General features: G+C 40.4%; 1 pseudogene; it reads right to left on the reverse strand.

The window, feature by feature from the left end:
• LOC149220162 (6-phosphogluconate dehydrogenase, decarboxylating 3, chloroplastic-like) overlaps nt 1-10,628 on the reverse strand; it is a 41,739-nt pseudogene extending 31,111 nt beyond the window's left edge.
• Nucleotides 10,629-18,740: the final 8,112 nt, after the last annotated feature.

The raw sequence follows: 18,740 nt of genomic DNA on the forward strand, positions 1-18,740 counted from the left end.
GGGTTCCATAATCACAGTTTCATGTCTGTAAGAGAACACTTTTTCTTGCCATGTAAATGTCAGGATTTTCTACGTCGTTAGAACTTCCCCCTCTTGGGTTTTGTTAAAGTCGAGGGGCAACCACATTTTGTGTGGCTACTGATTCGTTGGTAAGGTAAAGCATTCTGCATTACTACAAGTTGATGGTTCATTCCACCTTCTCCTTGGCCTCTCTCATATGCTTCAACTTAGGCAGTTAGGGACAATGATGGGTGTAATGCCTATACTCTCGAAAAATATCACAAGCATGGTTGGTCCTAAGACTAACGATCTTGTTTTGCTTTTGTGGGTTATTTGTACCCTATTTTGGTTGGTGTTTTGATTAGGGGGATCACACCCATTCAGTGCCTGTAGAGGTTGCTATTGTTCTTTCCCCCCCTGTCCTTGTTCTCCTTTTGGTTTATTCTTCCCTTTCTTTTTGTTAACATTTGGAGGGTTTGTAGTGTTGATCTATTTAAATGTCTACTATTGTTGCGAGAAATAAGGTTGTACAAAGTTAACCCCTACGTTTGGTTGAGCTGGGGAGTTATCTTGTTGAGGTTCTTGGAAATTATAGTAAGGATTCCCTTAACTTGGGTTGGTGTAAGTGGTTAGAGAGGTTGAAACCATCCCTACAGTATGTGAAGGGTACTGGTTACCCTACATGGGAGGATACTGGTTACCCTGCATGGGAGGGTATTGGTTACCCTACATGGGAGGGTTCTAAGAGGGCATAGGTTGATTGGGATAATACCTTGTGTTGGATGGGAATGGTGCTGTAGGTGGCCCACCAAATGATTGGAAGTGAGGTTGATAAACGTACACATTTCCTGGGCGTTGGTAGGTATTTCCAGTTTTATCCAACCCTGTGTCATGACGAACTGGGAGCTAGGAAAAGGTGAGCAATGACCTAGCTAAGGAGTTAAATGCTCCATGGGAACGAACAATCTTGATTACATACCATTTCGCTACAAGGTCAGCGAAGGTATGTTGAAACAGTCTAGGTCGAACTAACTCCTCTATGATACTATTGGATGATTACCATAAATGAAAAGTCATAATTTGGTTGGTGGGATCCTCCCCCCGTTTTCCTTCAAAATTAGAGATATTTGAAGGAAATTTGGTTGGAATATGGGGTCATTGATGATTGTGAGCAATGATGTGAATCGTAATCTTAGTTAGGTATGGAAGATTTGAGGAAGATAAAAATGGGGTTCAGTTGGTGTTCACCATCGTAAAATGACTTTGAAATGCAGTGCGCAATGGGGTCCCTTGAGAGGAATTATGAGTAGGACTACCTAGTTGGGTAGTATGTGAACTCCCTTGAGGGGTGGAAAAAGGGGTACCTTGAGGGGGATGGGTCCCGATAAATGTGGCATCGGGAAAGGCTAAACCAATCAAGGTGGATGTCTACTACCCCATGCATCGAAATGACAAGAGACCAGGCACACCTCCCATTAATGGGGAGAGGTTTTGGATGCATCTAGAGTGACAAGTGACTCTTGGGTCCCCTATGGTGCCTTAGAAAGTGTGTGCTATTGATATATGGTGAGGGGGGATTTTTTAGCAAATAAAATTTATCACATGCATAAAAGAAAGTGAAAAATAAGTGGTTGATTTTCCCTTTATCTAGCTAATATGTGAAATAATGAATGAAAAATGTTTTGTGAGTTTTTTGTGTATGATAAAAATATTGTAAAGATCTAAACGTCCTTTTTGCTCAAATAGTAAATGGGCCTTATAATATTCCATAGTAGGATGATGGGGCCACATCCCAAAAGTTTTGACGGCATTTCCAACAACCAAGAACCAACCAAGGTAAGAGAGGGTTATAGTGGGGGTACTAGGTATACATCCCAAAAGAACTAGCAATGTTTCTAGCATCCTTATCAAAATAAACACAGGTCTTAGAGCTCCCGCACGTCAATCTATAGGGAAATATACCTTAAGTTTTAGCCACTAAGTTACCTACGTCTAGTCGGAACGAGTGAATATCAGCTTCTGGTTGTCAGGTTTGGACCCAATACCCCTTCCACATGTTGGGAGATAACATGAAGGTATGTGATAATCCATCACCTAGGCCTTACCCCCTTCACCGATTTCTCTTCATAAGTTGGATTTGTCACTGGATGATGCAGAATTTTAAGATACATAGAAGGCTATTTATATGTTTCAAAATGTAAAAAACCATGACAATTTTTGTCCTTCTTACACCCATAGTCCTAACCTAAACTATAAATTATCTTGTGGCCCTTGTGGGGAATTTAATGTGTTCAAGTTAATCTTACTTTTAGAGAGTCTTTTCTTCACTCAGGGTGTGAAAACTGTACGCTAAAAGAAACTAAGTACACAGTTTCCAAAAGGAGGACACCCTTTATACAAAGTTTAAGTTAGCTTAGTGCATGAAGTGAAAGTGTGTGCAAGTGAAATTGTGAGCATACAAAGTGTGAAGTGATGTGGATATGCGGTGATCCTTTACAACTCCCCTAATTACACTATGTTATGCTTGTTCCTTGCAAGAAAAGAAAGAATGTGTGGATGATGGGCCACTTACTTCCTTCCTAATTACACTATGTGAGCATATAGGGAGATGGAAGCTTGATGTTTTGAGAAAGATTTTAGATGCAACCAGAGGTTTTCCAAATGACATAAGGGAAGCATGGGCTACTACTTTCTTTATTAACACCAAGTCCTAGTCCCAATAATAATTGAAATGAAATAAAATCTTGGTTAGCAAAAATGATGTGCAGATTTCAGGCCAATTAATTTCCTCCTTATTAAGCTAAGTGTGATGTGAATGTGAAATGAGCAAAGAAATTTTAAAATATATGTGGATTAGATCCATTTATTTTCCTCCTAATTAAGCAATGTTTTAATGGAATAAAATTTCAAAGTAAGAGATAAACAATTTCCCTACTTATGATGGTTAGCAAAGCAAATTAAGATCCTATTTGAACTAGAAAAAAATGCAAGAGTGTGGATAGGTCACTAAGCGTTGCCACAACACTCTGGAAAAGGGAATTATAATGAAATTTTAAGCTCTCTCTATGTGTATCGTGAGTTATGTTCCTGCACAATTGCGAAACCCACGCACCTGTCTCTGAAAAAAGCCACAAGGCTGGCTCGAAAAAATTAATCAGAGGTCTTTTCAAACTGCGCGCAGGTCCAAGGGAGGCTTTCACAATTCCAAAATGTTTTTGGGATAAAAACACAATGGAATTACAAAGAAGAAAGGCCTAAAAAACAACCCATTAGATGAAAAAAGGGAAGCAAGTGGAGTCATCATTTGTATGGTGTGCTTGGTTTCCTATGAGTCCCAAAAACACCTTCCTTATAGCTGGTTGTTTCCTACATGGAACATACAAAGAAATGTGATATGTTAGAATGAAGACAGTCTAACAAAACATTGAAAGTAATGGAAACAATGCATGAACAAAACTAAACTAAAACTAAACTAAATAACACAATACAAGCTTGTGAAGAAAAACAAATCAACAAATGAATAGGAAAATGATCCTCTTTATTGATTATTGGTGGTGGAAGAGTTACAATAAAAGTATCGAATACACTTGAAGAGACTTTTTTGAGTAATGGTTCTCAATAGCTCCCCATAAGGATTTCTCCTTTTCAATTCCTTTTTGAAGTTATTTCTCTCTCAGAGAAGCATAAAAAACTCTCTACAATGGTATGATAGATTGCTTGGGAGAAATTTTGGCAACATACCAATGCAGAACTTCTTCTTCTTTTTGATCTCCATGAAATTACATTTATAGAGTTTTTGAACACCTTACCTCCTTTGGCTCATCAATGTGGGTGTTTGCCTCATAAATGAGATGAGAGATACCATCCTCTTGCCATTAAGGTTTCTTGGGGCCGAAGGCTTGAATGGTTAGCCCATCATGTAAAGAGGTGAAGTGTTTTTCAAGCAAGTTCACATCCTGAGGTGTTGAATGGACTTCTTGCGACCCTCACGACTATTGAAGGAAAAGCTGCGAGGTAGTTAATATCCATCTATGGTGTACCCACGAGGGTTTATTTTTTAACTCAACCTTGGGATTTTTTTATTTTATTTTTGGGTCTTGATGATGTTTATGACTGAAAATGTAACCCCTGTACATGTTGTTCACTAACTCTAAGTGTCTTCTGCTATGTACAAATGAGTGTACCATTTTTCATAACAACAACCCTGTTTTATAATAGAGACCTATATAACAATGAGGTGCCATAGATATGATCAAAATAATCGTTATATGGCTATATAACAAAGATAGTGGCAATGAATTTTGTGGTAATGAGTGTGAAATGACTTGGTGACCTTGTTGATGATATTGGCAGTGACTCAGTACATCAATGATCTTGTTGGATGATAGTGGCAGTGACTTAGTGACCCTAATGGATAACACTGATAGTGACATGACAAAGATGTAAAATAAGTGCAGTGATAGTAGGTTATACAATGAGGAAGTAACATATGTGAAAAAAATCTAAAGTGACCTTGTAACAATAATTACTCTATATGACAAACTCTTACTGACATGATGAGAGTGAAGTATGATTGTGATGTTCCTAAGTGACAATAATAATACTCTTGATATGTAACATTGTATGGTAGTGAGTTATGTTTGACAGTAAATGATGTATGAAAGGAAGGTATGGCTTATGACAATGTTGGCATAACCCCTATAAAAGTTAACATAACAATAACCCATGATAGCGGTGAACGGACGTCAGTGATGATCTATGTGTTAGAGACATGGAGACTATGGCAGTGGTAATAAATTGATGATGTTGTGAAAATACCTCCTTGACAATGATGATGACAGTGATAAGTAGTAGCAATAGTAGTGGTAGCTGGTAGTTGCAGAACATTGAAGAGAAAATGTGGTAGAAGTGAGGTGCATGAAGAGTGGAGGAAATGGCAATAGTGGATCAATGTTAACAATGGACCGTAGTATTAGCAGTGGACAACAATGGCAGTGATGTGCAACAACAGAGGCTGCAACTTGATTGAAGTTGGTCCGTTATCCCTGGTACAAGAGCCAAAACCATTCAGGGAGCATTTTCTTCCTTCCAAATTTGCTAGTAAAACCCCTTGGGGAGTCTTGCACTTCCTTCCAGTTCATCTGGTAAATTTGTATGTAAACCATACATAACCAAGCACTTCTTGAGACGACATGTCATGTGTACTGATCTTTGATGTGATACTTTTTGTGTTTTTTTAATTCTCTGAATGTTTAAAGGATAAACTAACCAATTGTGAAAAATAAGGGAAACACTGATTCACCCCCCTCTCAGTATTTCCAACAAAAGTTAGGAATTTCAATATTTTAACAAATATTTCAAATTGTGATCTAATTTGGGTATACAAAGAACATTCTAAGAGAAGGTACTTTTCATCTTTTACCCTCTTTGTGTCACAAAGATGAGAATTTATTTCGACCCATGATGTTTTAGAAATTTTCCAACACCTTGTTTCACTATGAAGCTAGTGAGAATTTGTTCTCATTTAGCAATGTAGATTTCTTCTTTATGATAGTCAAAACAAAGAGATATAATTGATATTATAGATTAGGGTGACACAATATGCATCTTCCAAAAAACCCTCTAACTTGTCAACGTATATGCCAATAAGGGCAAGAGATAAGCTGCAACCTTGCATAATCCTATATTACAAATAATTTATTTCGACTTGTCCTAAGTGTTCGTAAGCTTGGCAATAATGTTCTCATACAATCTTGTCACAATAACTCTCAACTCAAAACAAAATTTTATCTATTCTAATCTATTCAAAAAGTTGATCCTTGGCACCATGCTGAAATATTTTCTAAAGTCAATGAATCAACAAAGGATATTGGTTTTATTATTGTGACACTCTTTCGTAATGATCCTAAGCGTAACAAGGTGATCCATGGTTGAATGATAACTCTTAAATATTGCTTGTCCTTTAACCCTTTTTCCATGCTTTTTAGCCATACACCGATCTTCTTTTCCAAAATAATTCTATATAAATTGGCTAAAGGAGGGCTATCCATTATGGTCCTATAATTATAGGGGTTGTATTTATCCCCGCTTTTAAAAATAGGTACAATGAGGCTTTGAGTCTAGGGTTTAAGGAAGCCCTATTTTATTTACAAATTGGAAAGCTTGTAGATGCGAGGGATGATAGGCCCTTCAACTTTTAAGAATGATGTTTGGCATCCTTTGATGTCCTTAGCTTTCTTCTTGACCCTAAATATATTTCTTATGTAGAAAATTTTCTCCTTTGTACGAAGGGTTTGAATGTTGTGCATGACATCATGAGATTCATACAGATTTTTAAGGAAGGAATTATAGTATTTTTTGGGACTCATTTTTTTTATATTTAGTTTTAGAAATGCAAATTTACCTCCTTAATTACTTAGGATCTAGCTTAGAGAGATACAAACACTTCTCTTTCCTTCTATTTACATAATACCTTTTTTCCCTTTTAATTAGGGATTTGTACATAGTTATCTTGTTGGATTTTAGGGACATGCTTGAAGCACCCCTAATAGATTTTCTAGCAAGCTTACACTCTTTATCATACCAAGGGTTGGTTGTTCTATTTTCTTTCTACATGTCAGAGAAATTGCTAATGGAAGTAGAGAGGGTTGCCATACAACTATGATAGAGGTATTCAATATTGTCCTTACTTTATAGGATATTTAAGTCATAATTTAGCTCCTTTAAAAAATGATCATCTTTATTTCTATCAAAATCAAGTGCTTTTATATATCAGGATTCTCTTCTATGGGGCTTTTGTGCATGACAAAGGGTAGAGGTATGTTTATGGGTTTATGATTGGATTGGGGCTTATGGTTGTTTAAGATGTCAAAATTTACTATTTAGTGAGGATATCAAATATCACATTATATATGACATTGCTGCCAAGTCAATGAATACAAATCATCTAGTTGGATTTCAACCTTCATTAGACCATTGCAAATTATAATATCTTGAGAATTACATAGCTTGATGAGTTTGATAGAAAACAAATTCTCAAATAAGTCTTCATATAAGACTTCAGAGTTTCTTTTGTATCTACTAGCTAAAAAAAGGTGCACATATAAACATAGAGGATTAGGGCCATTATCCTTGCCTAAAATAATATCTTGATTTGTTTTTGTTTTACCATTGAAGTGTCCTAGTAAGTGGATAATGCCTTCATTTCCTAGATTGTAAATTTATTTTTCTAAGCCATTGTAAAGACATCTTTTAGCTAAAATATTTCTTTAATTTATATGGAATGGACCGTTATATTATTTTTCATCCATATCAATTCTTTTAGAGTGGAAAAAATGGAGGAGTCTACTCACATGACCATTTTTACTTCTAGATCCTAGTTTGGAAAATTGGGGTTTAAAACCTCCTAGAAGTAGTTTGAAGCATAAAACAACATTTTTTTGGGTTAATACTTTCCACATAAGTGCAGAAACCCCTATCACTATTCTACAAAAATATACCTTTCCAAGGGCACAATAATTACCTCAATCAAAGTTCCTATGCAAAATTTATGCCACCTGGAAGTTGACCTTCTTGTTTTTACCACCATGATTCTAGAGGACGTCATGTCATCCTCCATTATTCATGGAAAAGGGGCTAGCCACATGAACATGATGAAGAACACTCTAGAAGAGTCAATATTGTAACCCTAGTTAAGAGTTGAAAGAGTCAAACTCAACCACTATTAGGCTATCAGGTCATGTTAATACTAGGCCACTAGGAGGAAAAGGGGTTCCATTCTATTGAAGTGCATTTTGTTCCACACATGACCAGAGTAGTTGATAGTGGATAGGGAGAGAGAAAATAGAGAGGGTTTGTGAACTGTAGTAGGTCATGATCCACAAGTCACACTTATTTTACTTGCATCCATTTCCATTCAAAGAAAGAGAGATTAAATCAACCTCAACTTCTAGTTGGGTTTTCTTACAAAAGGGTTTCTTAGGTCATATCTTATATTATTCTAGTTTGTGAGTGATTTTTTTTATAATCCATAATTCTAATTTGTATGCATATGCAACAAACAATAATTAACAAATCCAAAAATCTAATGAGAAATAAACCCTCATATGTAGATTTTAAATTTTATAATATATTTTAATAGATATGTTGGGACAAATTATATAATGGAGAATCCACGATAATTTATGGATCATATTGGTATTAGAGAAAGTTTCTTTGGGTATATTTTAGGGAGTTGTAGGAGATACATATTAGTTAATCCAAAAGTCACAAAACCCTGGTCATGGTCAACGAATCTATGAATAACCCTCAAGATCATGTAGAGGAGAGGTTTGCACAACTAGAAGCACAAGTCATAGATATAAACCGTAATGTGAACCTCCTCATGGCATCCATGACCAATAAGCTTAGGCTATTCGAAGAATATGGATTTTCTAAAGTGAATGTCAGATCAGAGGGGAAACCCTTAGATTGAGAATAGATAGAGAGTGAATCTAAGAAAGAACCTGAAAAGGAACAACCTAGTTCAAGTGTTGTGAACCATTCACAATCCTTATTGAAAATGGAAGTGAAGGTTGACATCAAATTGTATCAAGGTGATATTGATGCTCTGGAGTTAAATAAATATTTGCAACAATTATAAGTTGATTTTAGTGTTCATCATATAGAGGAAGAACATAAGATTTCATTTGATCAATTGAAATTAGAGGACCATTACTTGAATTGGTGGGAAATGCACATAGAGACCTAGATATTGGAGGGAGATCCTCAAATGAGTAAGTGGGAGGATTTTGAACCCCTCTTAAAGTCACAATTTTACCTGATTGAGTATGTAGAGGACCAATGGATATGGTGGCATTACTTTAGGTAGAGTTAGGGGCAGAGTGTACAAGAGTACACCTAAAATTTTAAAAATATGGCCATAATTTTTGGTATCTCCCCAAAGAACCCATATATACTCACGTATCTGAAGCGTATACACAAAAATTTATGGAGGAAAGTGGTGTGTTGGCTTAGGGGGTCCTGACCCAGGTTTAGAGTTAGTTGTGCCAACCAACAAAACCCTATACCACTGGCCCTTTTGGCAACAACCCGCGTAGCGCAGGATGCATTCTCACCCGAAGTAGTATGGGGGGGGTGCTGGGACCAAGTTTCCACATCCAGAGATCAGTGTGATGTATTTTAATGCCCTAGATCTACCTTCACATAGATCTATAAGCTCCTAGGGCTCGGTACTGCAACTCCCCTTAAACAGCCTCTAGACCTTCGCGAAGTTCTACGATTGGTCTTTGCGGACCCTTAAGAGTCGAATCATCTACTTACACGGATCAAAAAGTAACCCTAGATCTGAGCTTACGCAGATCTACTTAAGTATCTTAAAAAACATAAAAAAATGCATCACAATATTCGCGAAAGTACTTAACATGTAGTGTGTCCAGTTATTGAGATTTATTCCATGCAATCACGCATCATTAGATCAATATTTCATAAATACATTATTCATCCACAACACATATCACAACCTAAATAAACAAAATTAAATAGATTCACATAGGAATTCTTCAACAATCTTCTTTATTGATCTTTAACATGGTGTTATAGACTCAAAACTACCCCGTGCACTCAGTTGTAGGGGTCTGCACACTCAGCTGCAGGGGTCTGCACACTCAGCTATAGAATCTACTTTAGGCCTCTGTGCACTTAGCTGCAGAGCCTTTCTCTTCTACCTAACCCAATTTTCTGCGCTAAGACTTCTCTTCTATTCACCCATTATAGCTTTAATCTACCTTAGACTCTATAAGACACACCTACTTATAGCTTTTTACATACAATTCCATGGTCTGCGGATCTCAAAACCTATCAAATTTTACATAAACAAGGGGCTAAAACCTTTTTTGACTCCTAACCATCTACATGCTCCACATCCACAAATTGTGAAGACTTTACATCATTTACAAAAATTACATCAAAACTTGGGTTTTTAACCCCAAAACTGACCCAGGGGACCCCATCCCAATAGGCCCCCAACAAAAATATCGTGACTCACCCTCGAGTCACTCGGCTGGTGTGATGATCTTGCTGCGAAGATCCCCCAGCTCCACCTGAACTACAACAACATCGAAAAGGCTTTAAGTGGCTGCCTGCTTGATATCCTCCACTAGCTGCTCTGTAGCTGGTCCCTCTGCGGCCAACTTCATCATCTGCTGTGCATGCTGCAAGCCTGTGAGCCTTTCCTGAATTTTGGTCGTGACCTGGTAAGCTTTGTCTAACTAGGGCCCCAACCTGGCCTTAAGCAAGGCCTCCTTCTTCTGTGCTACTTCGACCTGCGTGAGGAGCTACTTCCCTTCTTGTAACTTGGCTAGGCACTGTGCTGGGGCAATGGAGCGTGCCATTTCCTGGACTTCATCGTACTGTTTCTGCAACTCCCACACCTTTGTATTCAGAATCTATAGGGTTGGGTCTTCCTGCAGGGTCGTCACCAACTCCATTTCCTGCTCAAATAAGGCTGAACAATCAACGACTGCGACATCCAGAGTGGTTATCCCTTCTTTTACGGTGGCTCCGTGTTGCTCTTGGACCTCCGGCAGAGTCGATGGTTGCATATTCAATTGCAACTCGGTTATCTTCATGTTGAGTTCAAAATGAACTCGAATAACTTTATCTTTTACCTTGCTCACACCAACAACAAATTTTTTAACCTTCGCCTCTGGCTATGCGTCCTCAGGAATATAATGTTCAGGGGCACAGTTTTGCATGCCTCCGTGACCATTGACTCCAATCACGAATTGTGCGCCTAGAGCGCCTCATTTTCTTCCAAAATATGTGTCTTTTCAGCAAACAACTGCTGATTATTCAGCTTGATCTCGCTGATAGCACTAAGTTCTCGCTGTTCCCGAAGGCAAAACTCTCCCACAATTCCATGTAATAATTCATGCAATGTCTCTAGTTGTATTGCGGCAAGTTTCAGGCCCATCTTAGGTATGCTATCCAAGAGTGCGCGTTGTTCCTCAGTCTCGATGTGTACTGAACCTGTTAGCAGGGGGAAGACTTTCACATCCATCGTTGGCCATAGAAGTAGGTCCACGCCGATATTCTGTTCTTGCACCGAACTGCTCACTGCGCCACTCACTTTTCCAACATCTGCTTGGATTTGCAACTCTCGAAGATCCTTTTGCACTCCTCCCAAGGTCTGAAAGCACTACTGTTCTAACTGCTGCAGTACTTCTGTGGCGACATCCCTGACTTTCTCACCAATCTCATCAAGATCAGTTTCAGTGAGCACCAGGGGCTCAAACTGTGTTTTGTGCGTCTTCTGCTTTTTCATCGATCCTACTTGTTGTTCCACATCTCACCTTTTCACAATGAAGGGGGTGCGCTGCCCTTCCTCGCCTTCGCCACCTTGCGCTGCTTCGGTCTCTGTTGCTGTAGAAGGTGAATTGTCACCTTTCTGGGTCTCACATTGCTCCTGCTCCGCCTTCTCCTTGGCAACATGTTCTGCCTTGACCCAAACCTTTTCAGCACCATCTTTCTTCTTTTGCGCAGCCTGCTTGGATGCCTCCTTCCTTTTCTTTTTAGTCGCACTTTCTGCACCTATGCTTGGCCCAACAGCCAAATCTGAAGGGGCGCGCCACTTGGTTGGCCAATGCGACACTACCTCCTGCACATCAGAGTCCATTACCAAATAGGGCAGGCTATACCTCTTCTGCACAGGATCTTTCTGGGCTTGGATATAAAATTTATGGAAGTCAGATTTGAAAGCTGCATAGGTGGAAAACTGCATGTACAGGGTTGGGGACAACCTTGGGCGCTGGTTAACTGCCATGTAGAGACTTGCTTCCATTAAGACCCAATTTTCTTTTGTCTTTATGACGCACGTGGGGTCCTTCATTAGCCCATAGGGAGGCGAACTGTGCTACCTCCGACAATCCTTCTTCCAATGGAGGAAACTGGCTGTCCTTCGGTAGCTCCCACATAACCAGAACAAAATATAACAACAACCAAGCGTAATGGAACACCTTGGTCTCATCCTGCGCTTCACGACAATTTGCAAGGAACTCTTGGCATGGGTATCTGGACCAATTGGATAGTATGCCTTTCATGCACTGAGTTGCTAGAGATACGACGGGCGTTGGAACTTCATCCGTGTGACACCTTTTCATCACCTTGCCAACCAATATCCGTGCAACCAATTGAACCGCAGGGTCATTTATCGATACGATAGAATACCTGCGCGCCTCCTTCACAATTTTGTAATCATTTTTCATGCGCTCAGCCAACTCCTTCTCTTTTGTCTTTCCGCTAAACTGCTTGGCCAGATTCAACCCTTCATGTGAAAAGTGTGTAAGCCTATGAATCAACATATCAGTGATGGGGATAAGCCCTCCTAGCCATAAACACCCATCATGTACCAACATGAGTAGCTTACGTATGCACGTTGTGTTAATTGGGGTGCGGTGGTAATGCGACACCCAAAGCAAGTTGTGCAGCCCATATTTCTCAACACCGTGGGCCCATTCTTCTGTTTCCAGTGCTGTCACACTCGTGCCTTCATAATATACCCATTTCATGAAGTTTTCTCTCGCTAAGTGTGGGAACTTAGCGTGATCCTGTAAGTCCCAGTCCTCCATCTTCAGCAATGGTACTCACGCGAGTTGCGGATCCTCAAAAGGCACCTACTCAGGTAGCAGGGGTGTGGAAATGACAAATTTCTCAGTGTCCAAGTCTTTTGGAATCTTTTCCTTTTCCTTCCTCGGAGGGGTATACTAAGGGAGATTTGTGACGGGCTTCGCTCCTTCAGCGTCAACATCTTCGGTTCCCTGTCCTTCTTCGGCCTCCAAGTCTACAACCTTTGCTTTTCCTTTTGCTGGCTGTTTGTCTTTTTTCTGTGCAAGTGTCATGGTATGCTTCATGGGGGAAGCGCGTATTTGTACCGACTTTTGCTGCTTCTCCTTTGCCATGGATTGTTTCAGTCTTAGTGACCTTGGCGCCGTGGGCACCATAGGCGTAGCTTCAACATTGGATGTTTTAGAGCCTGGGGTGTTGGACACAATGACCTCTGCACTCAAAGCTTCTGCGGGGTTGGTGGCAATCATCTTCTCCATAAATAGCTCATAGGCTTCAAGAGAAACATTTGTGTGGGTGAAGAACTCTTCCCAAAACGTTCGGCTCATAAGCAACAGATAACGTATTTTAGAAATATCTCCAAGTGTGGAAAGTGTTCTCTGTTGGACTGGCACATGTAATTTATAGGGGTTTTTAAATTCAAATCCGATCGTTCCCCCCAAATTTCGACCATTAATGATATTTTGGCGGCAGATCTTCAAAGGTTTTGGCCTTAAATGCCACCAGCCCACTCCCATTAACCATCTTATGGCTGTCAAATCATGAACAATGACTTCAGCATACACTTTCCTGTTGTGCTGCGTGACACCTCCCTCCATAGTGCAGCTTCCTGTGCACAACTGCCTATATTGCAACTTCACCCTTTTCTGCGCAGCCCGCTTGCTGCATAGTCCTCTAATCCTAGTAGTGTATTTTATAGTCCTGCGCCTCCTTACAACTACCTAGAGCACTAAGACTGTCCTGCCACCATATAGCCATTGCGTAGGATTCCCTGTATACAACTTTAATCGACTTTCGTTCACTCTTCTCAGAAAAGGTTCTCCATTCAACTTCATGAGCTGAATTGCACCACCATCTGTAATTTATTTGATAATGTATGGCCCTAGCCAATGCATCTAAAATTTGCTCGGAAACTTAGTGAACTTACTATCATATAACAATACCAGATCTTTTACCTTGAACGTACGAAGCTTGATGTGTTGATCATGCCATTCTTTTTCACGTTCCTTCTGTACTTGCTATTGGAATCCAACCAAGAATCGATCCTCTTCAAGCTCCATAAGTTGTGCAAGCCGTTCCTCCAAGGTTTCGCGATCTACCATACCTATAAAATTTTCTATGCGTAGACTAGGCACAATATGATCCATTGACATTACAACTTCTACACCGTAGACCAATCTGAACGACGTTTGTCCTGTCAGCTTCTTGCAAGTAGTCCTATATCCCCATAACACTTCAAGTATGCACACATCCCAATCATTCCGCTGCACTTTGCAGATCTTCATCAGTGCATTCTCCAAGATCTTATTAAAGGCCTCAACTGTTCCATTAGCATGTGGATCATATGGTGTGCTCTTCTGATGATAGACCTGGAACTCCTTAGTCAATGCGTTGAATGTCTCGTTTAGGAAGTGTGTACCTCGATCACTCATCAACACCTTTAGGCAGCCAAATCTGGTTAAGACATACTCAAACAAGAACTTTTCTGCTGTAGCCCCTGTACAATCCTTCACTGGCCATGGCTCTACCCATCTGGTTAGATATTCTATCGTGGTGATGATGCAACACACACCAGTTTTCTTCCCTGGGGGCTTAATCGACCCAATGAAATCAATCACCCATTTTTCAAATGGCTGAAAAGATACTTGAGGATTCAGTGGAAAATCGTCCCTCCATGATGGTTTTCCAGTTATTTGACATGCATCACATGCCTTACAATACGCTTTGGAATCTTTATGCAACATGGGCCACCATAGACCTGTGTGAAAAATCTTCTGCGCAGTCGCCTTTCTTGCATAATGTCCTCCCATGTCCCCTGCATGAGCTTTAGTGAGAATGCTATTCCTCTCAAAATTTGGCACATATTGTCGCAATATTTTGTCCACACCCATCTTATGCAAATGTCCCGCAATCACCAAAATGTCTGCCACGTGTACCACTAGCTCCTTCTTTCATTGATTTGTATACCCTTCTGGTGCCATCCCCCTAGTCAAAAAGTGGATAATATCCACAAAATGATTATCTTCTACCTGCACCATGAAGAGCTGCACATCTGACAACCCTTCCTCCAAATTAGTAGGTTCCTTGCCTGTTTTGATTCGCGACAAATGGTTAGGTACTACATTCAACCTCCCTGGCTTCATAATGACCTCAAAGTCATACTCCGGGAACAACAACCACCATCAACAGATCTCCCCCCCCAACACATGCTTATTGACTAGGTATTTGAGGGCAGAATGATCTATGTACATCTTGAAATGTCCTCCCAACAGATAGTTCCTGAACTTTTGAAGCATGTATACCATAGCCAATCCTTCGCGCTCCATCGTTGACTAATTCTTCTTGGCCTTCGATAATTTCCTACTTGCGAAGACTATAGGATGATCCAACTCTCCTTCACTGGCCTATGTTAGCACTGCACCCAATGCAATGCAAGAAGCATCGATATGCACATGGAATTCCTTCCTCCAATCAAGGAAGACCAATATCGGCGCGGTGACCATCTTCTTTTTCAACACGTCTAAGGTCACTGACATTCTTCATCCCAACAGAATGTAGTGTCCTTCTTCAACAATTTCTCCATGGGCGCGGTAATCTGGGCATAAGATTTGATGAAATTCCTGTAATATCCTGTATGTCCCAGCGTCACGCACAGCTGCGTAACACTCCTCGAGGCTTCCAAATTCACTATCACCACGATCTTGGTAGGGTCCACCATCAGCCATTTCTTGCACACCACATGACCCAACAATATCCCAAAGGGGACACAAAATAAACAATTCTTCAGGTTCAACGCGATCTGGTATCTGCGACAGGTATCCAACATCAAGCACAAACTTGCTACATGGTGTTTCACTAAACTGAATGCAGTCTAGTCATCAAAGTATACTTCCAAGAACTTATGAATAAACTCCTTGAATGCCACGATGATCACGTGAGAAAATATCGTAGGTTCATTCTTGAGTCCAAACGACATCACAGTGTATTGAAAACAAACCCATTCTGTCGTGAAGGTCGTTTTTCTCCTATCCTCTGGCGCGATCTTCTGATGGTACCTAGAAAATCCATCAGTGAATGAGTAGGCCTCCTACCCTCCAACGTTCTCTAATACTTCGTCTATAAATGGCTTCAAGAATGGGTCATGGACACAAGCATCATTAAGCTTCCTTAGATCTACGAAAATCCTTATTTCATCCTTCTGTTTCTTCTCCTGTACCACCACGAGGCTTACCCAATCATACTCCTCCATTGGTTCTATGATGCCTGCTACCAACATTTTATCCAATTCCAAGCGAACCTTTTTCTTATACTAAGGATTCACGAGATACGGCCTCTACTTATCAGGCTTTGTGTCCGGCTTCAGAGTGATTTTCATAATGCCCAAGTCTCCTATGATGCCCTTCAAGTTCGAAAACTTTGTAGGGAACATATCCTAATATTCGCAGAGTAACTCAACAACCTTAGCCACACTAGTGTCATCCCAATAATTCCCAATTTTTTCAAACTTCGGTTCTACTTTAGTCCCAATGTTCACTTGCTTGGTTTTTAACGGCGTAGTGATGTCTGAGTTCTCTATTTCCAGACCTTCAACTTCACGAAGCCCTTCAACCTCTGAAATATTAATATTTTGCGGATCATCCTCCTTCCCTTCAACTATCACCATTATAACATTATAGAGCATGGCGCATCTGGGTGCTCCAATATGGTTGGACCCATTCCAAAGTTTCTTGCAGTATTTTGAAGATCACTACCTTATCCTCATGCAGGGCTTCATCAATGCTCTTGAACCCATCTTCAAAACTGAAGGTCATTAAGAATCCTTCCCTCAATATATCCCACTCTGCGGTGCCATGGCGGAGCTCTGTCTCCAAGTACCAGTTCATAGGGATGGTGTCCAAAATATGGCAGAATAAATGTACCCACTCCGACTGTGGTTCCATTCCATATGCTTTAGTCCACTTCGCTAGGTGATCGCGTGGATCATCCCTCCCATCATATTTCTCAGTTAATCGAAGATTAGGTTGACCAAACCGTAATCTCATCATTCTTCTATAATCCCGCCATCCATCAAAGCTATCCTTGTGTGTACCCCACCATCGTGCGGGCGTCACATGCAGTCCCAGATCTAACACTGGAAAGCAGTGATGCTCAGGGAATTCACACTCAAATGAATCCAAAAAATAAACCACGTTAGTTAAACAATCATAATAAGGTAAATTCCTTACCTTCAACGAAACACAACGTAGGGATTTAGTCATCATGTTGCAGCGCAGTGTAGATACTTCATGTAGTCGATTCTGCCAATGCTCCAACTCTTCATCTAAATCAGAGGTGTAGGAACTCTCCCAGTCCCATGCAATCCACTCATCCAGTATTGGATTAATCAGTCTTTATCTCACACTGTGATTTTGTAGATTTGATCCAAGTCATCTTCACTTTCCTCATAATCGTGGACCGGTTCAGTGTAGCGTGACCCTTCTGCAGGATCCAATGGTACTACAACTCGAAGTGATTTCCTTTCAAAAGACATTGTCCACTTCTTGAAATTGATCACCCCATTCATGTTAATGGCCTAGTCAATCCTGATGAGTGTGGGGTATGGATCACTGTCATCAACGATCTCTTTTACTTCAAAATCAACCAGTGCGCTCGCACCTTCTATATCCACTGTTACCCCATGTAGTCGTCCCATAGGGATGATCTTCTACTGGTTTCCCATTCTAAGCTAGATCATAGACCATTGTAGCCAGGTCTCCCAATTCTTTCCCATGTTTGTTTTGGCAAAAAGTTTGCATTATATCCCAAATCCAAGATAACCTGATCGATCTCATAATCTCCTATCTATGCGACGAGCCTCATCTCGTGCCCTGTTCTAGCCTTATGATTGCCAATTTTTCTTACTACGCGGTGTCCATCAGGGACGTTTTCTTTACCAGCGTATTTGTTTATTAAATCTTACAAGCCCTTCACAACTTTTCTATCATGCAATAATTTCATGCAGGTCTCCAAGAACATAGTAAGGACAAAGGGATCAACCTCTATAGGTGCACTGATTTCTTGCACTTTGTTTTGGCTTCCTGAGGTGGATACCTCTGCGAAGCTTTTCTTAGCCTCCATAAATGTTTCCTTTGCGTGCTCCAAATCAAAACCAACTTCCTTTTCTGGGGCCTTGTGGACCCATCCGTCCTCTTCAGGTTGTTTTCCCTTATCATCGCTAGTCTTTATCCCGCTCCTCAGCACTATATTCACATTCCAATCTTCTTCGCAGGGCTCAAATCTCATAATTTGTAAGTTATGTGTAGGTTGTTGAGGCTGTGCCTTCTTCCCTTGCATCTTATATATTAACAAAGGGTATTCTTCTATAGTGTGGTCAAACTGGCTGCAATATTGACATGACGGGCATGTCTGATTCTGACACTCCTGCGCATAGTGCCTTGGTGTTCCACAGTTATAGAAAATAACCTATCCGTGACCTCTACTAGGTCCTCCTCCTCATCGGCCCCATCCTCTTCCTTGATATCCTCCACGCGCTCCTCCTGTGCCCTGATCTGGAGGCCGATTTTTCGCTTGCATAGCTGTGACACTGGTGCTAATCATGGTCCACTGATTTGCAAAAGTTGCAGAACAACTGTTGTGGTGTCTGAATGAACCTTTGAAGAAAATGACAATTATCCATTGTGTGTTTTCCATCCACCTGAAAAATAGTGCACCATAGCGCAACCCCAATGCTCGGCCCTGTTGTGGCTTCTGGCTTCAAGGGAATTGGTCCTCCTCCTGTAATATAATTCACAAAGACAAGACATTAGTCTTTGTCGTGCCCCTGTCTCTTACACTTTAGACACTAGACTTCTGCGCGTACCTATGGTTTAGTCTCCTTCTCTTTCTTCAAGCTTTGCGAT

This window comes from Pinus tabuliformis, chromosome Q (assembly GCF_031772625.1).
Source record: "Pinus tabuliformis cultivar Carrire ecotype Pingquan chromosome Q, CPIR1, whole genome shotgun sequence".
Classification (NCBI taxonomy): Eukaryota; Viridiplantae; Streptophyta; class Pinopsida; order Pinales; family Pinaceae; genus Pinus; species Pinus tabuliformis.